The following is a 27,003-nucleotide window of genomic DNA, read 5'->3' as shown; positions in this document are numbered from 1 at the left end:
TATCACATTAACCATTTTTACAAATGTTTACCATTTCTAAAGGCTTCTTGCCTTTGAGTAAACATCAGTAGACTTGTAAAAGACGACTCATTTTGGATGAGGAACAAATCCTTACAGCTCACTAGAAGGAGTTAATGCCTAAATCCTGCAGCCCCTGTCCCTGAAAGCACTGCCCTTCCTGTCTACCCCGGCCACAGCCTTTCCTCGGCCCCACGGCTGGCCTTCCTACCTTGATTCCACCCCCTCCACCTAGCCCTCCACACTGTTGCTAACACCCCTCTCGTACCCATGGGTCTGCTGATGTCGCTCCTTAGCCTGTTACTCGTGCCCTTGCCCGGGCTCGCCTCAGTCCACCTCGCCAGCCTTATGGCTCATCCTCCACATCCTCTCTATGCAGCTGTCATGGGAAACTGCTTTCCATTCCCAGAACGTATCTTACCTCATCCCATTCAGATGCTTGCTTGGCTCATGCTTTTTCTTACACTTGGGATAATAATCACAACAGGATCTGCCCATCAAAATCCTTCCTACCTTATAAGGGTCAACTGAAAGAGAATCCCAGGACAAGAAGAGATTCTCTGACCTCTGTTAAAGCACCTAATCCATAACTGAAGATGCTTCTCGTTGTCTTCTCTTCAGAGCTTTCATCACTATCAGATATCACAGCACATCTTTATTGGCTCATGTGTTTACTGTCTAACCCCTACAGTGCAGGCTCCAGTAAGGCAGGGTCTTTTGTGTCAAGTCCACTGTTGGAGGCCCAGTGCCTAGAAGAATGCCTGACACACCATAGGCACTCAATGTTTGTTGAGTGAACGAATCAACAATTTGTTTGCCTACTGTGGTAAAAGACCTACTTTTTTTCCATTTTAGAATTGCCCTTTCCCTTCCTGGTGGAGTTGTTTTTTCAACAGGCCCCGTCTTCTCTATGAGTTCTACCAGAGACATGGTCAGATGACTCAGGCTGGTAGAATCATACCTAAAGTGGGCTTGGGGGCTGGTTAGGTTATACATTTAAGATTTCCTCTTGAACATCCCATAAATCATCTATCAGATGGAGTATATGTGATTATATGCACACAAAAATGCATATAATGGACAGAATATGGAAAAGAGTACACATGTGAAATGGCATATAGTTTGCAGAGGGGAAGCATAATGGGCAGACAGAAGCACACTGATGACACAAGCACAAAGGTGAACCTGCTGACAATTTAAGTATGTGCTTGATGGAATTCCGTTATACTCCATTCCTGTTCATAGTGATTGGTCTAGGCACAGGCATGTGACTCAAGTATCAATAGATCTATTCTGAGCCTGTTTTCAGGGATTGATACGGGCTTCAGAAAAGAGGGTCTCTCTCCCAGGACCCTAGACAATAAGTCTGGAGCTGCCAAGGAAACATTTTTGCCACATAATCATGCCAATATAGAAAATAACAGGTCTAAGAAATAAAGGGAGGATCATGATGACCTCATTTGAACTCCAGGATCCAGCTGAACTTGAATTCTCACTAAAAGAATCCTGACTGATTCCCAAGTTGACTCAGAAAGAGTTACGGACACGTCACCACTCTTTCCTCTGGTTACCTGGATAATCAGTCTTAAGGTATCTCACATTTTAGCCTCAAATTTTGTAGCCATTTATTGTCCTCCTATTCCTTCTTCACTGGGAGATGATTCTTCCCTGTTTTTAAAATGGAAAAATGTTTAAACTTGGGGCGGTTAAAATAAGAGGTTCAGGGATGGAAAAGAATTTAAGATTCCCCACTCTCATCTGTCTCACACTCCTACAGGGCAGCATTGGGTTTCTCCACCCAGTGCTGTAACACTAATACATTAGGGAAAACCCAAGTCCATCTAAGAAATACTGGCTGCTATGGGATAACAGAATAGACTTATTTCCCACAGAGGAGAGGGCTGTCTGGAAAGCTGAGGAAAACCAGCGTGGCTCAAAGTTCAGCTGCCTCATCATGTGAGCCATGCAGCTGTGTTGCCGGGTCACTGGGAGCAGTGAAACCTGCCCCGCAATGATCGAGGAACTCAACCCTAACAGAATTCGGCCAAGCGTCTCAGACAGCTCAACAACTCCCAGTTTTGATATTACAAGTATCTAAAACCAACACTTGGAGAAGGTAAAATAAAGTGTCTTCTTTTGAAGTCAGAATTATAATATACTAGCCTAACAGGTAAATATTGACTAAAGGAAAAGAGAAGGATTATTACATCATGATATAAACCATAATTTTAAATTCAGTCTGTGTGTTGTTACTACACATGAACTTTCTGTCCTTAGTCAAAATTGACAAACTGACAAAGAGTTCATTACAGGAGATAAAACATGAAGGGGGCCAATCCAAACATATTTGAGAGGCTTAAATTTCAGAATTCCCAGAAGAGCCTCTAAAACCAGCAAAGAGAAGCTCTCTTATTCTCTCCTTCGGACCTTTTTTATGGAAACCCTAAGTAAATATTTTATTACATATATTTACATAATGTGAACTTGCGGAACTCCTGAGGTAGCGGCACTGAAGTTTTTATTCTATGAAAGAGAAAATATAAATCCAAAAGGTTATGTAGTAAACGCTGCCAAAACACCCAGGACCCGTTTGATGTTTGAAATGCGCTGTGTCTGCCATAGAAAATTATACTTCGAACATTTACATTAAAAAATATTCATCTACTGGGGTTAAGGTGAGTCCTGTGAGTTCTGAAGGGCTGGGGAAGCACAGGAAGGAAGAGTCCTCAAGGCCGGCCATGTCTGGCTCACTGTGCACAGGGCCCACAAACTTAAATACATGCAAATGTTCCTCTTTTTTTTCTTTTTAGTTAATTAATTTTCTTGGCCACGTTGGGTCTTCGTTGCTGCGCGCAGGCTTTCTCTAGTTGCGGTGAGAGGGGGCTACTCTTCATTGCAGTACGCAGACTTCTCATTGCGGGGGCTTCTCTTATTGCGGAGCACAGGCTCTAGGCGCAAGGGCTTTAGTTGCAGCATGCGGTCAGTAGTTGCGGCACGCGGGCCCTAGAGCACACAAGCTTCAGCAGTTGCGGCGCGTGGGCTCAGTAGCTGTGGCTCACGGGCTCTAGAGCGCAGGCTCAGTAGCTGTGGCGCACGGGCTTAGTTGCTCCGCGGCATGTGGGATCTTCCCAGACCAGGGATTGATCCCGTGTCCCCTGCGCCACCAGGGAAGTCCGCAAATGCTCCTGTGAATGAACTTGAGTGGACACCAGAACTGCTTCATCCAATTAAAGCACTAATAGGACGTAAATAGGGGCTTAAGAACCATCTCTTCTAAGCCAGCCTCCCAATCAGCTCAGCCCCATTTCAACTATGTCCCTGCCAGGTGGCCCTTGACATACCCCCGGCGAGGGGTCGGGGAGAGCTCACATCTTGAAGCTACTTGCTTTACTTCTGAAGGGCTCTGCTCGTGAGAAAGTGCTTCCTTACGTGGATCCACGATGCATGGAAACGGAAGCACTAGATTACTCTGGCACGGGGCATCCATGAGAGGACCCCTCTGTGTAAGGCACTCACAGTCTAATGGGGTTGGCAGATACACCAGTGTGGTGATAACATGGTATTACCAGTGCTATGACAGAGGAAGGTTGCAAAACCTCTTTCTGTGGGAGCAAATTGAGCTGAAATCTGTTTTTACTTCAGTGAGAACATGCGAAAGTGTCTTGTAATCTACGACAACTACCTGAACGTAATTTTGACAACAGTGATGATAAAAATGATAAGGATAGCAGTAGTGACCATTTATTTAATATCTCTTCTGTGCCAGGGGCTCCACACACATTAATGTACCTTTGACAAGAGCCACATAAACCGTGTTTCACAAATGAATCATCTGAGGCTCAGAGAGGTTCCATGTCACTTGTCCAAGGTTACCTCGCTAGTATGCAATAAACCCTGGATTCAAAACCAGGTCAGACTCAGAGCCTCTGTTCCTTTTATTACCACCCCCTGCCCCCCAACCACTGTCATGGTAACTCCAGGACAAGATAATACAACCCAACTTTTCATCTCAGTGGGTCACAGCTAGAAATCCCTCCCTATCTTTTATGATTCAATAGAAGCCACATTCTTGGCTACGAATTCAGAAGTCCTGTCAGAGACTTCTCCCAGCCCTGTTCCCAGCCACATCCTGGTTCCCACTGCCAATCTCTTTAGCCACTCGTAACAGGGACTCATTACAGAACAACCACTAAGCCGTCAACTCTAGTTCTAGTTAATTATAACTCCTTAAGATCTAACAATTCCTTTCTACATTTCTAGTTTACAGGCATCTCTACCTGGTGGCAGAGTGGCTGTCCTAAGTACCTGAAAGGGTCAAGGCTATCACAGGTGGGAAAGTATCATGCTTCCCTTACCAGGAGTGAGACCAGGGCCTTCCAGACTTCGGTCACTTGAGTTCACCTTTACCCACTGCTGAGATTGGACTGTGGTGACAGAGGCTCTTCTTGACCCAGTAGGGGCACCCCTTTTAATCCAGAATATAGGGGAACAACGTTGCTAAATATACCTCATTTAGCAAAAGCAAAAAATAATTGCTTCTGTCCAGGTCCCTAATGTCCAAACCTTTTTAGGCGTGTCTTGGCCTGACCTTCAGAGGGCATCGGGGGCCCGGCGATTTCTCCCTCCTCTGGCTCCAGGCCCCACTCTGGGTGCCTGCCCCTTCCCAGGCTCCTCTTCCTCTCCTTGCTCCTTACATGCTGGCATGCCTGGCTGCCTTCTCTTCCAGCCCTACCCTTCCCCCTGGGCTGTCTCATCCACTCCCAGGAGTTCAGGCATCAACTCTCTGCTTTAGGCTCCTCAGTCGGTGCCGTCAGCCCAGACCTCTCTAAGCTCCAGACTGACGTATACAAGGGTCTACTGGGAACTGCCACTTAGCTGTCCCCTAGGCACCTCAGCCTCACGCCTCCAAAAGTCCCCACCTCCAGCAAAACCATTTCTCTTCCTGTGTTCTCCATCCCAGGAAATGGGATCACCTCCACTAAACCAAAAAAGGCGCCGCAACTGCCCCAAACTGAAACACCCCAGGTTTGTCTTGGCCTGTGTTGATCCATCACTGAACTCCCCTCCCAAACGTCTCTGAAATCTGCTCATCTCTCTTCTCCCCACATCACCACTTTAGTCAGGGCCACCACTGCTTCTTTCAAGGACCATCTAACAACCTGTGTGTGGCTCTCTCGCCATTTCTCAAACCCGTTTTCCACACTGAGGGTAGTGCCCTCTCCAAAATACAAGTCCCCGTGTCACTCCACTGCTTAAACCCTGCGGGGCCCTCACTGCCCCGGGCACGCAGCCCAGACCCGGCTTCCGAGGCCTTACTGGGCTGGCTTCTGCCACCATTCCAGCCCCTCTGGCTTGTTTCTCCCACCGCTGCCGTTCCCCCCGCCCCCCCCCCCGCCCCCTGTACACTGTGCTCTATCACTGCTTCACAAAGAAGTAATGACAAAATTCTTTACCACATGGGTCTGCCCTGGGCACGTTCAACTTTCCTGGCCCCAAGCCCTTAAGTGCCAGAAACTGTAACAGAACTTCTTAAGCTGCTCAAACCCATCAGGCTCCACACTCTTCTCCCTCAGGGTGTTTTTCCCGATTCTCTTCCTGACGACCTCCACCAGTTCTGCAGACCACTGTGTAAAGCCCACGCCCTCTGGCAGGCTTTCCCCGATGACCTAGACCAGGCTCCCCCCTCCCGACTTCTGTGTCTTCCTACGGCGTCTGACACCCTCCCTGCAGCCCTCCCCCGACCCCAACCCCCCACCGCTCACTGCAAGGGGGCCCTGAGGTAGGTACCCCCTCCCCACCCCCCGTAAGGGGGAAGTATGAAGGGCGGTGGAAAGCCTGAGCGCACAGCTGGTATATGACATTTACTGAATGAATAAGAAAATAAAAACATAGGGTAGATTTGTTGCCACTCCGGGTTGAAAGGGCTTGTAAGCCCTGCCTGGTCTAACCGTAGAGTTAGATCCCCATACCTCCCCACACCGGGTCTTCCCAGAGTGTGTCCAACTTTCGCTTGCACACCTGACGTGCCTGAGAAACCACTACTCGCTAGTATAGTCCACTCCACCCTCAGACAGCAACGACAATGTAAAAAAAAGTCTCCCCCGTAGAGCCAAAATACATCTTCCTAGAGTTCCCACTTGGTGGCCCAGTTCTACCCTATGGGGCTGCCCAGAACAAGCCCATCTCCTCAGGGGATAGCAGTCTGGCTTCGAGAAATGAGTGAAGTGGCAGATCTCTTCCAGCAGGGCAGGCTCTACTTTGGGGATAGCACCAGCTTTGAATGTTTACATAGTTAGCACGTAGCCCCCTGGATCTTCTCTCCTTCGGGATAAGTAGCCATGTGGCTTGGCTGTGAGTCACTATCGTAATCCTCAACATCCTCCTCCCAAACATGCTCCTAATAACCACCTACATTCACTCAATTAGCCACTCAACACATACTTATTAGGCTCCTACTATGTGGCAGGTACTTTTTTTTCTAGGCCCTGGAGACATACAAGTAAACAAGATTGACAAGTTCCCTTCTCTTGTGGAGCTTACGTTCTCGTGGGGACAGAAAGACAATAAGCAAACAAATAAATGATAAGATTACTTACCATAGTAGAAAGGACTTTGAAGAAAATAAAACAGGGTTAGGGGACTTCCCTGGTGGTCCAGTGGTTAAGCATCTGCCTTCCAATGCAGGGGACGCAGGTTCGATCCCTGGTCGGGGAACTAAGATCCCACGTGCCGTGGAGCAACTAAGCCCATGCCCTACAACCGGAGAGCCAGTGTGCCGCAACTACTGAGCCCACGTGCCACAACTAGAGGGAAGCCCACATGCTGCAACGAAGAGCCCGCGTGCCACAACAAAAGATCCCGCATGCTGCAACAAAGATCCCATGTGCTGCAACTAAGACCCGATGCAGGCAAATAAATAAATATTAACTAATAATAATAATAAAAATTTTTTTTTTAAAAAAAAACATAAAACAGGTGAGGTGATGAGAATGCCTGGGACCTACCTCGGATTTAGTTTGGAAAGGTCTCTCTGAGGAAATAGACTGAGACCTGTGTGTACAAAAAGGATGTCACATGATGACACGGGGGAGAGCATCCCGGGCAGGAGAACAACCAGAGCAGAGGTTTGAAGGTAGGAGCAAGCTGGGTGCATCTAAGGAACAGAAGATTGGAAAGGAGAGAACTGGAAGCTAAGAGGCTAGTGAGGTAGATGGTGGCCCAACAAGAGATGCTCTGATGGGCCTGGACGAAGCATTTAGATTTTATTTCAAGTACAGTGGGAAACCACTGGGGAGTTTTAAGCAGAGAAATGACATTAGCTGAATATACCACATTCACTTCCTCATGCTGTCAGTGCCACATCCTGCATACCATGGTTCTACGAATGCACCCGAGGTCACACTGGACTGAAAACAGCCTGAAGAAGACCACGATCTCTCAGGAATGGCACCAACAGGCAAACCAAGTCAAGCAATCCTTCGGTAACGTAATATGTTTGGTAAACAAAGGTAGATGATGAAAAGAAGCATGACCTACTAGACACACTGACACATGCAACAGATATTGGGCTTCCTGTCCCACAGACTGCTTTCTATCCAGTCTGCATGACGGGAACATGCTGCTCTTGCTTGGGTCACCCTCTTGACCTTGTGGCCAGTTTTCCCAACAACGTGAGTCTTAAAAGAGTGAGAAAACAGTGTTCTGAGAGCTCAGAAAGGGTAATACAACCAAGAGGACTGAGAGCAAGGGACTTCCTGCTGTCCAGACATCCCCAGCAAGGAGGGGCCTCATGTAGGGCACCACATCCAGCCAGAATGCAGGTCCTGACCTTATTTTGATCCCACTGAATTTTAGAGACAGACTCCATCGTTGAGAAGCAATTGGGCTTGGATCACCTTGTGGTCACACAACAAACTCCATCTTTTAGTTGGGGTAAGCAAATTCCCTTTGACTTTGGTGGAAACACTGATTGGACTGCCAGGTAAGAGGGACACCTCAAACTCTGATGTCTTCCAGTTCTGTGTGGTATTTGGTTATGTAATCAAATGCAAAAGTTGACCACTGGTACAGCAAGCCATGGCAGAAGTCCATGGCCATGACGTGGTGATGGTTTGAGAATATTTCAAAAGCTTAAAAGGAGTCAATGTAAAAAATTCTGGGACAAGTAAATCTGAATGCATTGTAAGGTCCCCAGGCACGAGAAGGGGGTTGTACAAGATGATTTCTTAGATTCTCCTGAGGCCAGGATTTGAAGAGCCTGTGGACTGGTTTTTTTTTTTTTTGTATTTTCTTTTTGCCACCCAGCAAAGGGTTAATGAGGAGCGTTAGTTACAAACTCCTTAACTGGTGACCTCACCTTCTGGAACCAAGCAGCTTAGAGAACCTTTTTCCTTCATTATTACAAAGGGCTCTATCAATCTGCAAGTACTCAACTAAACTGCCCACACAGCAATTTTTGTCATGTTCAATCTAATTCTCAGGAATCTAAGTTTAAATTTATATGAACAGCATGGAAGAGGAACACCCAGGTAGTAAATTCCACTTTTCCCCTTCCAAATGATTTGAGCGATGGCCTCCTTCATTAACAGGAAAGGAATGAGGAGCTGAACATGTGAGGCTGGCACACCCAACGTCTGGGAACTTCCAGGAGCGGGGAAAGCCCAGGTCAGCCGGTCAGACCTGCTACAGGGAGCCGAGCACCGGCTCATGAGAAGTTCTGAGTGCAGGAGGGCAGGCGTTTGATCCTTCCTCATTGCCAAAAGAGAGTGAAGTCAGAAGGGCCGAGAAGGACCTTTGAAGGCAGTTACGAAGTTAGCAGGTCCACGTAAGGGCTGGGAGTGGGGCGTGGGGTACGTGGGATGTGATTGGGGTGGACTGGCCATGGCTTCAGGGTTGACGGGGCTGCGAGAGGGAAACAAGGGGTTTCATTATACTATTCTGTCTGCTTTTGTGCATGTTCAACATTCTCTATCCAAAAATTAAAAAAAAAAAAAGGTTTGTAGAGGTTGAAGTCAGGAAAGAAAAAAGTTGAAAAAGTAAAAATCCAGTTAAGTAAAACTAGCTACAAGTTTTAAAAGAAAGACAAGCCAACAGAGGCAGGAGAGGGTCACCACTTACGAAGAACAGAATTAAAATGTCCCCAGTGATGATCTCTGGAGGCTGAGGATATGGGGACTGTTCCTTTCTATATCATACACATTTGTAATGTTTCCAGCTTTCAAAGGCTGGAAAAGGAATAAAGATAAAAAGTATAAAATAAAAAATGTAAACTGGCTTAAAAATGACTGGAAAGAAATATATCAAGATGGTAACAATGGTTTTCTCTGAGTGGTAGGATTATAACTTTCTCTTTCTGCTTATATATAAATTCTAATTTTTATATCATAAATGGGTTACTTGTTTCACTGTTTTGGGTTTTTTAAAATAAAGAAACACCAACAAAGTGCTGTGTTCCCCCTCAGCACCCACCCTATCCCTGATGACCCACCACACAGCAAGAGAAAAGCACCACTGGCCACCCCAGGCAGTAGGCAGCAAAGAGCAGGTAGCAGCTCATCGGCCACCTGTCCCGGAGGATAACGGCAGCTCAGCACTTTGCAGGCAAGTTCTATGAAGGTGAGCTCAGTAAATGAAGTAGCAGGAACTGGTCATACCCCACGTCTGCTGAATAGGAAACCACTATTTCCATGCCAGAAATGTGACTCCAGTTTGTAGCAGCCTGAGGCTTCTGCCACCACTTTAGAGGTTCAGTGCGTATGGTCACCATGAGGAACCTATTTCTCTTGCCTGCAGGAGCGCAGCGAGGCTTGCAGAATTCCAGCAGACTGGCTTCCCAAAGATGTAAGTTTGAAAACCAAATTTCAGCATGTTTTCACACTCAACTGTGGATTTCTCTATTTTTAAAAAGCCTCTCTATTAACAAAACAATTACTAGACTCTTAAAAGCCAAATTTAAAAGAGATGTACAGTTTTCAAATATAAACATCTATGCGTATTTAAATGCCTATTCACAAAATGTTAACTTATGAACAACTGCTTAATCCAATCCCAACCTCCCTTTCAGCTAAAATTAAAGCAACTTTCATAGTTACCTTGAATTCTGAGATGTAAAAGCTTCTAAAAGCTTTATATCCTGGTGACAAAACCCCTTAGTGGCTTTTCTCTCATTCTGGGCAAGTCTGTTTGGGTTTGTTATTTTTTCACCATACCTAATCAGCTCTTTTGGGATCTAATTACTCAGTTTCATTAATTAATCTCTTTGCATTAAGGAGAAACTTTTCTAATTCCCTAAAGCTTCACAAAAGTTAAGCAAAAATTATATCCATAACTTATGCACATTCATGATATGAATCCACCATACTGGTTCTCCCACAACAATAGCGTACCAACTGCCTGCTTGTTAGAGCACTTCATCTGTGTTAATTCACTCTATGCTCCCAATACTATGACACAGATTTCTTTCTACAGATGAGGAAACTGAGGCCCAGGCAGGTCAGACTCCCAAAACTAAGCCCTTAACCCTTACTTTACGGGATGTGCCTGCCCCTCAGTGCCAGGTACTTGACTAACTTACAATTGCTTCTTTCTCAACTCCTGTAGGCTGTGAGCACTCTCAATGTAACCTTTAAAAAGAATTATACGGTGACTTTGCAGAACACACATTTTAAGACCATATATGGGAACAATACATATTCACCGAAATAATAACCCTGTCACACACTCCTGTAACAAATGGTCACTTTCTATTTTTAAATTATCCATGCATCAATTGCGGTTATGACTCAGTTTTCATATAAAATATCCTGAACTGCTAAATTTTCTAGGTAACTAAATGCCAATCCTTTAATCATCAATTGTTCATAGTTTTAGTACTTCTGGATGGAAATCCTCTATAAATGTATTACATACTTCCTTTTCTTAATAGCAGTATATAATTCAATACTAATAACTTAGTGGCACTACAATGAACATTTCTTTTGCATTTTGCAATAGATGCTGGTGTGGTACAGTAGGGCAAAGATGTCCCGTCCTCAGGACACACTCTCAAATCTACTTGTCACCTCCATCACTAAAATGGAGTAAAGACTCTTCAGATGCAAAACCTCCTGGCCAGTTATAACAACAGTTATCACTGATTAGACCTGGCAAATGGAAGATATTCAACTATTTCTTGATTAAATGAATGAGCTTCACATAAGTTTTATGGAGTATGTACTATTAATATTCATATTTTACAGATGAAAACATTCAGGCTCACAGAGGTTAGACAATTTGCCCGATGTCACACAGTAAACATCAGAGCTAGGATTAGAGCACTGTTGGACTCCCGTATCAGTGTTCTTAACTATCATGCCATAGGGCCACATGGTACAGCCTTTTCCTATGGGGTTTTTATCATTCCACAGTTATCAGTATCCCTTGGCTTTTGGTTTCATAGCAGCTTGAGATTTCATTCATATACAATTCACTCAAAGTGAACAATCCAATGGTTTTTAGTGTATTCAGAGTTGCACAACCAACACCATAATCAATTTTAGAACATTTCATCACCCTAAGAGAAACTCCATATCTGTTTGTAGTCACTCCCTATTTCTCCCCAACCTTCCTAACCACAGGCAACCACTAATCTATTTTCTGTCTGTGTAGATGTGTCTATTCTGGACACCTCATTTGAATGGAATCTTATGATATGTGTACAGTCTTTTGTGATTGTCTTTCACCTAGCATAATGTTTTCCAGGTTCCTTCATGTTGTAGCCTGCATCAGTACTTCATTTCTTTCCCTGGCTGAATATATTTCATAGACATTTGGGTTGTTTCCACTTTTGGGGTACTCCTTCGCTCTTTAAAATAAGCTTTTTTATTGAGGCATAAAATACATAAAGTATACAAACCTTAAGCATGCAGTTCAGTGAATTTTTATAAAGTGAACACCCCCCTCCCCCACCAGTTCAAGAAATAGAACATAATCAGAATTCCAGAAGCTTCTCTTGTGCCTCCTCAGTCTCTATACTCACCAAAGGTAACTGCTTTTTCTGACCTCTGTAATCTATAACCATAGGTCAGTTCTGCCTCTCTTTGCACTTTACATAAATGGATTAGTACAGTATGTATTTTGTGTGTGTGTATCTGGCTTCTTTTGCTCAATGTGTTTTTTTTTTTTTGCGGTACGCAGGCCTCTCACTATTGTGGCCTCTCCCGTTGTGGAGCACAGGCTCCGGACGCGCAGGCTCAGTGGCCATGGCTCACGGGCCCAGCCGCTCCGCGGCATGTGGGATCTTCCCGGACCGGGGCACGAACCCGCGTCCCCTGCATCGGCAGGCAGACTCCCAACCAGTGCGCCACCAGGGAAGCCCGCTCAATGTGTTTTTGAGATTCATCCATGTTGCGTCTGAATTTACTTTGTACCATTGCTGTGGAGTATTCCATTGTAAGAGTATAGCACAATTTATCCATTTTGTTGTTGATAGAGACTTGGGTTGTTTTTAGTTTTCCCTATTATGAATAATGCTGTTATGAGCATTCTTCTACATATGTACTCCTTTCTGTTGGGTATTTATCTAAGAATGAAACTGCTGGGTCATGGAGTATGAATCTATTCAGCTCTATTACATACTGTACAACAGTTTTTCAAAGTAGATGTACCTGACTTTTCCCTTACTCAGTGTATGAGAGTTCTAATTGGTCCATATCCCCACTACATTTGGTATTGTCAATTTAAAAATTTTTAGCTATTCTTATAGGAACATAGCAATATCTTACTGTGGTTTTAATTTCCATTTTCCCTGTGGACTAATGATATTAAGCATTTTTCATATGTTTTTGGCAGTTGGCTATCTTCTTTAGTAAAGTGCTTGTTCAGCTCTACATATTCTCAATAAGAGTCTTTTGCTGGAGATATATATATATAAAACAAATATCTTCTCTTTCTCTATGACTTGCCTTTTCTCTATCTTAATGGTGTCTTTCGATGAACAGTTCTTAAATTTAATGAAATATAATTTATCACTCTTTTCCTTTAAGGTTAATGCTTTTTGTGTCCCACTTAAGAAATTTTTGCTAAGGTCATGAGTTTATTTTTCTATGTTATGTTCTAGAGAAGTGTTAACACTTCTGGAAGTATTAATGTTTTACCTTTCACACTATGAGCCACATGCAACTGATTTCTATGTATGGCGTGAAGTAGGAGTCAAAGTTCATGTTTTTTTTCCATATGGATATTCAATTGATCCAGCACCAGTGACAAACCCCTCCTTTCCTTACTACACTGCAGTGACACCTTTGTTGGAAACCAGGTGATCATACACGTGTGGGTCTGTTTCTGGATTCTCTATTCTGTTCCCACTTTGACTTTTGAACAGCAATTAAATATTTATCATTTCAGCATAAGCTTACTAAAATTCCATATCAATTTTAATCTTTCCATTTTTATATTAATAATAATTTTCAGTGAGCACTTACTTTTTGTCTGGCCCAGTTCTAAGTACCAAGGATTATCTCATTTAATCTTCCAGGCAATTTAAAATTAGCCGTTATTATCCCTGTTTTACAGGGTGGGAAATGTGAGGCCTAGAGAGGTTAATTCTTACCTCCAGAATATGGGCTGTGCTCTTCTTATTTTGTTGTCACACTGTCTACTTTTGTGGAAAAGCATCAGGAGCATATGCAACTTTAGGCATTTATTGCTAATACCTTTAAAGCTAGGTTGTGTTTTTGCAACAATAGGCACAAATGGAGCTTTGCTCCCTTAGCTTTTCATATACTCAGTATTTTGGAACTGCCAGACACCTGAGAAACTGTCTAGTCCAGACACATATATAGCTGGGGGAAGAGATTTTCAGAGAAATCACAGACATGCCCAAACTTACATGATGCAGTAGAGGCAAAGATGAGACAAGAACCCAGTTCTGCTCCTATTCCAGTGCTCTTTCTGGGACCACAACTGCCTCTCATCACGCAATGAGTGTGTTGGATCACTGAGGCTTCTTAGCTGGCTTCCAGGTTTACCTTGGTGCCAGACACTTGAGGATGCCTGAGTGGTGGGTGCCAGATTATCTTGGCTTTAATGAGCAAGGAAACTGGAACCAACCAGCAGAGCTGGAAGCAGATGAACAGGCCATAGTCCAAATTTGGTTTAACAAGGTGCACTGAGACATCCATGAAAAAAAGAGAATTTCCAAAGCCCAGACCCCACAGGAATCAGGCTAGCAAGATTTGAATGGAACATAGGAATAAGACTTAGAGGGGTGGGGCTGTGTCTCCACTTAATCTTTCCATTTCGATTCTGTGTCCTCAAAACAGGAACTCATTGGCAAGCATCCCAGAAGCCCACTTCGATGCCAGAGGCTTCGCATGACTATTCAGTTACTTGGATTTTTTGAGTCAAGGTACGATTCAGTAAAAAATGACCATACAACAAGGACAGTTAAAACTGTTCACTCACCAATGCCCCAGATGAATGGAGAAGACATGCACCTCCTTATGAGCTGATGGTTCTACAGAATTCTCCATTTCTCTTCCCAGGTTCATTATCAAGGGCCAGGCTATGAAAATAGGATTTGTCTGAGATCAAGTACTTGGGTTGCCTGGTATTTGCCTGAGGTCAGAATGCCCTCTGACATAAGCGACTGCAAGAGGAAAAATCAGTGTTTCAAAACCAGGATTAGAAATGATTTTACAGAGGAGTGTAGGAGGAATAGTATTCGAAGCACCGGGCATCATAAAGATGTCAGAGACAAAACCCAGAAATGTATCCAAGTAGAAAACGGCCCTGAAGTGGAATTTTTCTTTTTCAAAATCTATGTTAGAGTTATCAGGGGTTCTCTTCTAGAATACAAGGAACAGATTTTAAAAACAATTTAATTTTTGATTAAATTAAATGTTGCACATAGTTTTTTTTGTTTTGCTTTTTTGTTTTTTGTTTGTTTTATTGTTTTGGCCACGCTACATGGCTTGCAGGATCTTACTCCCCCGACCAGGGATCGAACCCGGGGCCCTGGCAGTGAGAGAACCGAGTCCTAACCACTGGACTACCAGGGAATTCCCATAAATCTTATTTTTAACCTACATGTGGGCATATATTTCTAACAGCTAACAGATTAAATTTTCCTAATTATTGAATAAGTGTGAGTTGCCTCTTACAGTATAGTATTCGATATTTAGGAAGGCCATCCCTTTGAAACACGGTACTTCAGGGTTCAGTTTGTTGAAGTGAACGAAACGGGGAAAAGCATAACCAATGGGCTAAGAGAATATGAGGAGCTGAATCTGGGGGTTTAAATTAAGGTACTGAGTCTGAGATGAAGTCAAATTCCGAAAGGCTAGAGAAGGCCTGACACGAGAGATCAACTGCAAGACCAGTAGCTAGAAAGCTGAGGGAGACAACTCAAGGTGAGAAGAATGGTTGAAAGGAGTGGTCCAGTACAAAAAGGGCAGGCAAGCGCTAGGCTGCCTCCTGAGGGTCTCAGGGGAACAGGAGAACATACAGGATTTACATCTCTATACATGTATCTGTCCCCTTGGCCCTCCTTCAAGGCAGGACAGAAATGGAATTCCAGCAAGTCCATATAGCAAAGGGCCGAGATGCTCTCCCCTTGGTGCTTAAAGTAAGACTCTGGATTGTAAAGCCTATTTTCCCACCCAATGACCTAAGTGACAAGAGCCTAGGATTCAGTCTTTCTATCCCTGGTCAATAGGGAGTTTGTGTGGGCATGGGGTATAAGGTGGGGTCCCACCTGAGTTAAGGATTGCAAAGAGTCCTTTGCAATAAAATACCCTGTGCAAGGTTAGAAGTGGTGCAGAGCACAAAGTGATGTAATGCTTTAAGTCACCTCAGGGGCCAGTGCTATGTATGTGGCAGGAGAGGAGCAGACTAGGTCTCCTACTAGATGTATAACCAAATGATCTCTGGCTTCTGTTAGTGTGCAGCAATTATACTGCCACTGTAGTGCACTGGCAAGGCAATTCTCGTGCTGGGGCTTGCAGGGTGAGACACAGGCATATGCTTCTCTAAAGGAAATGAACATTCCTAATGTTACTCTTTCTGGGAAGGGGCAAGTCCTCAGATGGGAAGTGCGAAATGAAAGAAAGAGGCCAAGGTGTCTTTCCAGAAGCTCTTAGGTCTAGACTTCTGAAGGGCAGACGTTGAGGTGTGGGCGCCCGGGTGATGCTCAGTGTGGGGACAGGTCAGAACCTAGGTGGGCCTGGATCTGGGAGCAGTGGAAAGCAGGACACTTCTTGATGCTTTGTTACTCTCCGTTGCTCTTCCTTTTGCTACCCTCTAAGGTTTAAGTAAAGTCCTGTTCAAAAGTCTAGTCTCAGTTGTGCTTGAGGTACTAAGCAAAGGATTATGGGCACCATACTTCGACCAAAGTGATGACAAGTCCTCTCGGCACCCAGGTCAGTGCGCAGAGGGAGTCATGGTTAGTAAGGAGGAAGGGGATGTCCAAATGGAGACTATCCACGTGGTCCAGCTGTCCTCCCCACCCGGGAATCATTCCTCTACTGCTAATCTCTGGTAATCTGAGTTTCTTTTATTAGACAAGGTAGTTTCCTTTTTGATGGTATCTTTGTAATAAAGGCTTTCAACCATTCTTGGCTCTCTGGTGAATAGCCTGTAGGTCAACATGGATCATATTTCAGAGTTAGGTACTCCTGGGTAGTATGAGGAAAGAAGCAGGGGTAGAAACCCAAAGTCCTATGTAAGGGGGTATTTCGTGTGGAAGGCAATGACAGAGGTAAACTCAGCCATGAGGAAATAGGTAACTCACTCAACCTTCAAGCATTAAGGAAACATGACATCAAGTATATTCTGATTTAGGCCATTCATCTGGCCACTAATCTGGGAGAAGGTAACAGAAGGTATTTAAGATTTCTAAACATACTGAATTTTTCTTAAGTTAAAAATGTCTGTGCACTTATTCTCATTTAGCTGTATTGTGACCCAAGAACATGATCTGTATGATACCAATGACTTTTTGAAATATGCTTAATGCTTTAATACAAAGTCAATTTTTATATATGTTTTCTCTTGAGAAACACTTGAGAACACAGTGTAATCTTCATTTCTGGGTATTATACTTAGTTATTGGTTATTAGAGCTAGCTTGCTAACCGTGCTGTTCAAATTTTCTGTAGTTTTACTGAATTTCTGGTCTGTTTGAACTATCATTTCCTGGGAAAGGCATAATTAATTAACCCACTATGATGATGATCATCATCATAGAGATGATGATCAATCTCTCCTCATATTTTTGTCAACTGTTGTTTTAATATATATTTTGAAGCTATAGCACTTGGTAATATGTTTAGACACTACCTTTTCTGATGAATTGATCCTTCTAATTATCATTTAGAGACTCTCTATATATTTAGTAATGTTTTCTATCTTAAAAGCTATTTGTCAGACATTATAAAAAATATACTAGCTTTCTTTTGCTTAGTACATTACTGGTATAGCTTTTCCCACCTTTTTACATTTAATCTTTGCGTCTTCATGTTTTAAGTGTGTGGTTATAAACAGCATATAGCTAGATTTCTCCAGTCTAACAGTCTTTGTTTTTTGACTGCAGAGTTAAATTTGATGTGCTTATTAATTATTTTTTGGTACTTTAATATGTGCTGTTTATATGTCCTGTGCTCTCTACCACTTTGGAAGTTATTTACTGTATTTCTACTATTATTTAAAAGATATTTGAAACACTTATGGAACATGAACACTATAACATATATGACATAAAATACAAAATAACACAGAAACTGAATATTAAAAAGTGTATCTTTATATGTTCCCAATTCGGTTATAACAGAATTAACATGCAGAGATGAGAGTGATGCAGCCACAAGCCAAGGAACACTGGCAGCACCAGAGGCTGGAAGAGGCAGGGAATGGGGGTCTCCCCTATTACCTATGGAGAGCGTATGGCAACGGCGACGCCCTGCTGGTGCACTTCTGGCCTCTAGAACTTGTGAGAAAATAAATGTCTGTTGTCTAAAGCCACCAGATATGTGGTCATTATTACAGCAGCCCTTGGAATGAACACACCATGCTTCCACCAGGCCACTGCTAGTTGACCGCCGGTTCCACCAGGTCCAAGCTTCCCTGGCACTGTCTACCACACACACAGGCCCCAGTGCAAAATCAAGAAGTAGACACTGTAGGAGGGCATGCGGTGTAAGCTTACAGGTCAGCATAAAAGCCCATAAACAACCCACAAACTTAAGGGTCGAAGCACGGTGGAAATAAAAAGGGCAAGGTAAGAAACAGAAAAAGGAGTGAAACGCTAAAAGTTTGTAACAAGATGCCTGGTTAGACCGATTAGATCAAGCGATTTTCAAATGCAGGGTACCATGCATGACACTCAGGATATAGAGATGTCCAAGGACTGCCCTGCTTTTAGGAAACAAGCAAAAAGGTGAATTAAATCCACAAGCAATGATATTTACTGCTGCATTAGACACATGAAGAAAATATGCTGATAGGATAGGAACGGTTCATTCTGCCAAGAAGAAAGGAAAGCTCCGCAGAGGTTTCATCTTGCTGTTGAACGAAATTCTGACACAGAAGTAGGAAGGGAGGCCAGGCATTCTAACTGAAGGGCAAAGGGCAGGCAGAGGCTGGGAGGCAGGGTAGAGTGAAGTGGATATGCAAAGCCTAGAGTGGCCAGACACCATTAGGGGCACGTGCGGCGCGCGTGTGTGTGTGTGTGTGTGTGTGTGTGTGTGTGTGTGTGTGTGTGTGTGTGTTGGTCGAAGTGGCATTGGGAGGTGGGGAAGGTGGAAGAGGGGGCTGGGGAACTAATCTTAAAGGACTTTGATAACAAAGCTCTGCTAAGAAATGTGGACCATTCTGTAGGTACGAGAAGATTTTCAAGCAGAAAAGTGACATGATCTGGTCTTCGTGTGTACATAAAAGAAAACTGGGCTTCCCTGGTGGCGCAGTGGTTGAGAGTCTGCCTGTCGATGCAGGGGACAAGGGTTCGTGTCCCGGTCCGGGAGGATCCCACATGCCGCAGAGCGGCTGGACCCTTGAGCCATGGCCGCTGAGCCTGCGCGTCCGGAGCCTGTGCTCCGCAACGGGAGAGGCCACAACGGTGAGAGGCCCACGTACCACACACAAAAAAAGAAAACTAACTGGGTAGCAAGGTAGAGGGCGCACAGCAGGGGAGGGGAGATTATTGACAAGGCCATGACAACAGTGCTGAGAGGAAGAGGAATCAAATGTGATTCCAGGATTCCCTTTTTTTTTGCAGTACGCGGGCCTCTCACTGTTGTGGCCTCTCCCGTTGTGGAACACAGGCTCCGGACGCGCAGGCTCAGCGGCCATAGCTCACGGGCCCAGCCGCTCCGCGGCATGTGGGATCTTCCCGGACCGGGGTACGAACCTGTGTCCCCTGCATCGGCAGGCGGACTCTCAACCACTGCGCCACCAGGGAAGCTCCAGGATTCCCTTTTTTAAAAAAAACTTTGGTTGACTAGGTGGTAGGTGATGATGTCTTTATAAAAGTAGGGGACGGAGAAGAAACAGGTTGAGAGGGGAAGCAAGGTCCCAGCATCCTTGTCCTGGTGCCCACCATATTCTCCCTCTCAGCAAACCCCCAAATCTGTATCATTGCAACTTCTGCTCCCACACCTAGAAGGCTAAAGAAAATCACCCAGGCTTGGTAGTATTCCAACTCAGCACACATCAACAGTGTTTGGGAAGGCCTTGTATGATCGGTTTCTGGTCAGCTGCCCCATCCAAGCCCTTTCACTATCCCCTGCTCCCCGTACACAGCCCCTTCCCCCTCTGCCCTCAGCAGGAGGGCCGCTTCCTCTCACAGCTGAAGTGGGTATTATCCAGGGTTAATACTCAGCAGCGGCCCATTCCCTACGTCTTGCTTCTCTGCCTCAAGGGAAGAGGTGTTTACCCTCCATGTCTTGGCCTCACTTTCCACTTATACTCTGAATTCACTCCCACCTTCTTCTTCAAGACCTTGCAAAATCGTCAGCTCCTCTCACTCCTGTATTTTCAACTTCTCCTTCTCCAAGCTGTCCTGTCCTCCCTGCCACTCATAGGTTTCACAGCCAAGCTTCTTATGGAAAGCCACCTCCATTCCTGTTTTCCACTCCCTTCTCCACCACCTGCAGTCTGGCTTCCCCTCCTCAAAGCCACTGACACTAGCCTCTCAAGGTCGTCAATGATCTCCTGGTTGCCAAACCCAAAGGCTTCCCAGTTCTCTCTTACCTGACTCTCCTACAGCCTTTGTGGCTTTTCTGCATTTAGCCTGCTCTGCCTGCCCCCTCTCCCCTCTCTTTCCTTCGCCTCCAGGCTCCCTGGCCTCACCTCTCGGTTATTTTCCACATCTTCCCAGGGGCCCAGCGGGGTCCTCTTCTCAGTCTGTGACTTCTCCTGGGCCACCTCTCCCAGGCCCATGTATTGATAACTCCCAAATCTCCACTTCCAGCCCTAACTCCTTTGACTTGTCCCCTTCGTATTTCTACCTGGATGATTCTCAGGGACTGCAAACCCAACATGTGCTTATCTCTGAACGCACCACCTTCCCCCCAAAACCAGCTCTCCTCAATATTTCCTATTGAATGCCATTATGTTCAGCCTACTGCCCAAGCCAGAAACTTAGATGAGATTCTAGATTCTTCTCCTACTGCCAATATCAAAAGTTTACAAACTTATTCACTCATTCAACAAACATTTCCAGGTGTGTCAACTATGTAACACACAGTGTGCTGGGCACTGAGGGTTCAACAGTGAACAAAAGGACATCCCTTCTCTCGTAAAGCTTACCATCCAGGAGGACAGACCCACAAGAGTACCTTAAAGGGAATCGAGAAGCAGGGGGTGGTGGGGTGGGGAGAAGACTGTGGCAATAGGGTGGTCAGGAAGGGCCTCCTTGAGATGACATCTGAGTAGAACTTAGAGTAGTGAGGGATCTGGGAGAAGGGGGATCCAGACAGAGGGAAGAGAAAGTACAAAAGTGTTGAGACAGGAGCTGCCTGGCATGTCTGGAGGACAACACCACGGCCATGTTGGCTGGAGGAGGGCGGGTGAGACAGGGACTGTGGGTAACAAGGTTGGAGAGGCAGTTAGAGACCGCAGTAGGAAGATTAGAAAAAACAAACAAACAAACGAGACAGCAGTACATCCCAGGAAGGACTTGGGTGTTTATCCTCAGCAGGACGAGAAGTCTTGGAGGGACTGGAGTGGGGAACAGATCTACATTTTACAAGGACTGCCTTGGCTTCGATCCGCGGGAAGAAAAGGCCGACACGAGAGAGCAGTTAAGAGGCTCCTGCAGTGGCCCGGACCCCAAGTGCTGCCCCGATTTCCTGTCCTGGCTCTTGCCTCCCTCCAGTTCTGGCTCCTCGGCCTCTGCCTTGGTTGGGGCAATTGCTGCCTCTCAGAACTCAGACCATCTTAACACCGCGCTCAGTCCAGACTCCTCACTGCCGCCACACAGATCTCTCCCACCTGCAAGTTGGATCCTGACTCTCTCCTGTTTAAAGCTCTTTGCTTCCCATTACACTCAAGATAAGACTCCCACTCCGAAAGGGAGCCTGCGTGCCCCTTTCCGGTCTTACGGCACAGGCTCCTCCCACCCCGTCACGGTGCAGCCACGCTGACTTCCGGTTCCTTTTGGTGCCGGAGTCTTTGTACCACAGGGCCAACACACACTCTGTTCCCTTAGCTTAAAACGTTCTTCCTCCCCACTGTGTGGCTCACCCCTGTTTATTCTTCAAGCTGAGGTTTAAATACTGCAGTCCGTGCCCCCACACCCGCTCTCCATGAAGTCTAAACTTTCTAGCAGGGCCTACAAAAGAATTCATGAGCTCCTCCCTGCTTTATCTACGATTACCACCCCACTTGAACCTCACGGTCCAGATATTTCAAGTTCTGTGTGGTTCCCTCCAAAATACCATGTATCTGGCGTCCTGGGACTTTGCACACACTCTTCCTTCTGCCTGGGAACCCCCTCTCCTCTCGGCAGCCTGTGAATACCACCAGAGACTCACTGAGCACCTGCTCTGAGCCTCACACTGCCAGGGGGTGTACGGTGGGAGGATAGATAAGAAACAAGATAGTCAACAGCACGTCAGTGGGTGATGAGTGATGAGGAAAAAAGTAAAGCAAGGATGGTGGAGAGTGGGTGGGAGGGGAAGAAATTAGAGGCAGAGTGACTAGGGAAGGCCTTACTGAGAGAGCGACCCACCTGATCTCCACTCAGCCACACGGCTCTCCAGGGAAAGAGCAATGCAGGCAAAGGGAACAGAGCACAAAGGCTGAAGAGCACGGAAGCAAGGGGACTGGAGACTCCCATGAAGCGAGGGAGCAGAGAAGAAGAGTTAAAGAAGGCAACTAGAGAAAAGTAGTCCAAAAACTACAACCAAGAGCAAGTAGAGGGGCTTCGCTGGTGGCGCAGTGGTTGAGAGTCCGCCTGCCGATGCAGGGGACACGGGTTCGTGCCCCGGTCCGGGAAGATCCCACATGCCGCAGAGCGGCTGGGCCCGTGAGCCATGGCCGCTGAGCCTGCGCGTCCGGAGCCTGTGCTCCGCAACGGGAGAGGCCACAACAGTGAGAGGCCCGCGTACCACCAAAAAAAAAAAAAAAAAAAAAAAAGAGGAAGTACAGCCCCCTAAGTCCAAAGAAGAGTAGATGAAAAGCCAAACACTGCACACACGTTTGCTGAATTGAAGTCAGGGACAACCTGCGTCACTGAACTTTCTGAAGCCACATAGCAGAGGGAGTAAGAAATAAATGGGAAGCAGGAAAGGAGCCGCAGCAAGTAGACGGCTCTTCAAGGTGTCCTGATGGACAAAGGAAGGTGTGGACACTCCTGAGGCTGTAGGGGGCTGAGGAAGGCCTTACAGGATGGAGACTTAAGTTTGTGAGAGGAGGAAGCCAAACCAAAGGGAAACATAAAGGGGCTGCGGTGAATGCCTGGTGGGGTAAGATCTTCCCAGAGGTGAGAACAGAGCCCAGGAAGAGGGTGTGGCCTGGCTGCTGCGATGTGCTGGAACCCTGTACTCGTAAGCTCCAGGACGCCCACCCATGCTCTCTTCCTTCCCAGTAGCAGATCCAGAGCCTTCGTCTCTGCTCTTTGCTCATTAAAATTACTACCATCCATTCTATTGCTCAGGCTCTCCAGCCTAAGCCAGGGGAGCACAGTCTTTCCAGCTCCTACTTCCTCACTGCCTCCAGGCACTCTCAGCAGGTGACACATATAACCACACGGGGAAGTCCAGAGTTTAGGACTTCTGTGAAATTCGTACAGACTTTCTCCTAGTCTCTTGTTCCTATTTCCTAAGTGAGAAGGGCTCCCAGGAACAGAGCTGCCTAGTCCATCCTCCTCAGGGAAGGGAAAGGGAAAGCCAGACAAGAGGCAAACCAGCAGGAAGTCTGGCGCCCCCTACAGCAGGGCAGGTAGTGTGCATTCCCGAGGTCCCTCAGGCTGGATGATGACCTGAGCACTTTCTCATACCTGGACAGTAGGACACATCCCTCTTTCTTTGAGTCAGATGGCTGCCCTCTGTGGGGGTGGGAAAGACGAGCAGGTGGCTGAGCACAGGGGTGCGCTCCTTGGGTGGGATTTTAGTGGTTCAGAGGTGAAGGCAGCAAGGAGGAGAGACGGGTAAGAGGGATACAACTCTGGGTATCCAGCCCAGGCAATCCATCAGGACTTCCGCTAAGTTATCGTTAAGGTGTAAATTCCAATTTCCAAAAAGCCTCAAGGATGAATGGATTTGTTTATTTATTCTTAATTCATTCATCCATTCACTCATTTCCCCCCCAGTGGTTTTCAGTATACTCACAGAGCTGTATAACTCTGAGCTAGTAATTTCAGAACATTTTCATCACCCCCCAAAGAAACGCCAAACCCATTAGCAGTCAGTCCCCACTCCCCCTTTCTCCAATCCTTCATTTCTAAGGTCTGGCTAGGATAACCCTGCCATGTTCAATGGCAGAGCACTCATTACAGAACAAAACATTAGAGAAACGAGACGCCAGAGAAGCAGGGAACATCAATTTTCCTGTAGGATCTGTTGGGAGCCTGAATCAACTAAAAGCTGAATAAAGGTCCTGACTTGTCTGACTGATAATTTCCTCTCTCAGAGACTAGAGCAAAGCAATAATGCAGGTTTAATTGAACAGAACAGGTGGCTGGAAGTGGCTGGGAGAGAGTCACCGTGGCCTGGCAGCCAGGGAGGAGAAGTCTGGATACAGGCAGCCATTTACCTCAGAGCTCATAAAGGCAGAAGTAACACCGTGACATGGGAAACGGGCTCCAATTTAATATGCTACAGGACATAGAAAAATATACAGCATGCTTAACTGGGGAGCTGTAATTCAGATATACGTGACAGCCATTATCTAGTATCTGAGGAGTTGTCACAGGAGAGACGAGACTTATTCTATAGGCTCCCAAGGGGCATGCATGGGACCAACGAGTGGAAAATTACAGGAAGACAGTGGTATTTCAGATCATTACAGGGAAGGATTTCCTGATAGTCACGCAATCTTAAGGCCAAATGGGCTGCCTGTAAGGTAGAGAGTTAAAGTGCAACCTGGATATTCAGTAAGTAGATACTGTAGAGGTAATCTGAAAACCAGAGGGTGATGTGACAACTGTGGCACTCCCACGCTTGAGCGGTGAGGTCAACTGTGAGGTGTGTTGCAAAGGTCTGTTACAGTAATCAAACACTGGAGTGTGTGATTTACTGTCTTTAGGTTCTGGGTTATCATTATAACCAGTCTTACTTACATTATTAAATATCTCCTTGAGCTAAAGTGAAAGACTCCATGTTAAAGTTAGCGGGCTGGTTAATGCTTACGGGAATGTTGCCCTCAAGTGTGTTTATAGGCTGCAAGAGGTGAAAAATTACCGGGCTAGATGACTGGTAGAATCTCTTCCAAAGCTGAGATTCCTCAAGGGTAGAGGGCACCCCCTCCTCAGCCTTCCAACCTAAACATGACCTACTGGGGAGCAGGTGTCACTGTGTTTCTGCAGAATTCACCTGCAGACCGTAATGTCTAAATCTCGCACCTAGAGGAGATACTGGTAACAAGTCCTGGGGGTTCATCTGAACTCGACAGAAAGACAGAGTAAGGACTAAATAAGTTACTTCTGTCTGTGCGTTTTATCTTCACAGAAGAGTCATTCAGATGATTTCAATGGGACCAAAGGAAAGTTTAACCTTTATATTTTCTTTAAATAAAAATGGTTATAGATGATGTAAATATGCCCAGAAAACATTATTTGCTTTTTGAAACATTAAACTTTTTTTCCTCTAAGCAAGAACTGACATGAACTGGTAACTACCAGAGCCTGAACTCAGCCAGCCTCACCCCAATCCAAACTGGAACTGACTTTCACTTTTCCTCTCCCTGGGTAAATGGCCTTGGCGGAAACAGCTGTCACAAAGGCCAACTGTAGAAGTGCCACCGTAAAAACGCTCGACTGCCCAACTCCTCGCCGACTGCTCTGCCGGGTCCCTTTTCTGCTGCCCTGCCAAACGACCAGATGTTAATTACTCCCCTGGAATGCAAGAATAACTAAGCAGACGGGAGGTATCTGATCACCTGGTGCGGCGGCTACTGGGCAGCCTGTGATTTCTGGCACCTCATAATTTTTTTTATTACAAAATTTTTTCATTATGAAGCTATTATTACCACATTATAAAAATTTGGAAACTAGGGAAAAGAGAAAAATCCCTTATGAACCCGTCATCCTAATAAAATCACTGTTTGCATTTTGCTGAGTTATCTACTCTTCTTCATGGCTCTCTGTATACAATTAGATGGACTGCACGCATTTAGCCTCCTCTGCAGAGCATCTGCAGCAGCTTATATAAACACACATCATCAGACAGACAGCTCCATGCAGACATGCTCTCTCCGAAACCAGCTGGTCCTCCTGATTTCCCCATTTCTAACTTGTCGATTCCATCTCCTCGCCATCCAGGTTGAAACTTTTGCCCCGTCTTGGATTCCCCTCCCTCAACTCCAAATCCATTTCCACTGATTCTTTTCTGTCATTACCCCTTTTTCACAGCTGTCCTCCCCACCCCCATGAATAATAATTTCACCACCTCTAGTTCAGTTTCTTCTACTTACATCTCTAAACAATTATAATGTTTCTCTGACTCATTTCTCTGCCTCTACTTCCTCTCCTTTTCCTTCATCTTGCACTGCTAAATGATTTCCCTCATTATGAATGCTCTCCCTGAACAGCACATTGAAAACAATTGGTTTTCGACTGTCTGACAAAGCATATTCTTCGGTTGGAAATTTATAAACATGTACAACTTGTCCCCAGTCAATCCTTCCTGCTCCACCTTTTCCCTACACGAAGCCTCTGCTGGTAACCTGGTACCCTAGACACGACACGTAGCGTGCGGGGTGAGTGGGGCAAGACACGTGCCTGTTCCCTGGTGCCCCTGCAAGGGGGATATCATGTGAGCCGGCTGAGATGGGGTAACAGGGATTAGGCCTACCCTTCCACCATTAACGACTATAGACGTGGCCAAAATAAATGAAGCAACTGTTTCCAAGCATTAGGCTACAAACAGAGCAGGGCTATGAAGCTGGAGAGAAAGGAAATACAGGAAGCGAGGTCCAGTGTCACCTGGCTTTCTGCCGGGGGTGGGGGGGCACTTTTCAACTGGGACTCAGAGAAGTGGATGTGAGAGTGATATGCCCAAGCCTTTCCATGCAGCAAAGATTGCTCAGGATATAAGAAACCAACGTAGTGTTTGCTTTTTTAAGTAGGCTGCTTAAAGTTTAGATTTAAAAAATATATAGTTCCTCTGAAATTTCCATGGGAACTTTTCTTTCTTTATGCTTTATCTTCCTTTCAATTTTCTTTAGTTGAAAACACTGAGCACCATTGCCCACAGTTTCAAGGAAGACTCACTAAAAGAAGATGAAAGCATTTCTGGGCAGTATTGTTTTCTGTCTCTCAGCTTTGTATCTACTGAGCCTCACTGTCTTTTAT

The 27,003-nt window shown here is 45.5% G+C and overlaps 1 protein-coding gene across 6 annotated transcripts in view; it reads right to left on the bottom strand.

Moving 5' to 3' along the window:
• The window catches only part of DIS3L2 (DIS3 like 3'-5' exoribonuclease 2), a 374,902-nt gene that overhangs the window by 116,152 nt on the left and 231,747 nt on the right, over positions 1-27,003 (bottom strand). The gene's annotated exons all lie outside the window — the stretch shown is intronic.

This window comes from Leucopleurus acutus (assembly GCF_964270905.1).
Source record: "Leucopleurus acutus genome assembly, chromosome: 6".
Taxonomy (NCBI): Eukaryota; Metazoa; Chordata; class Mammalia; order Artiodactyla; family Delphinidae; genus Leucopleurus; species Leucopleurus acutus.
Note: the sequence above shows the minus strand (reverse complement) of the source record. Positions and strands in the feature narration are given on the sequence as shown.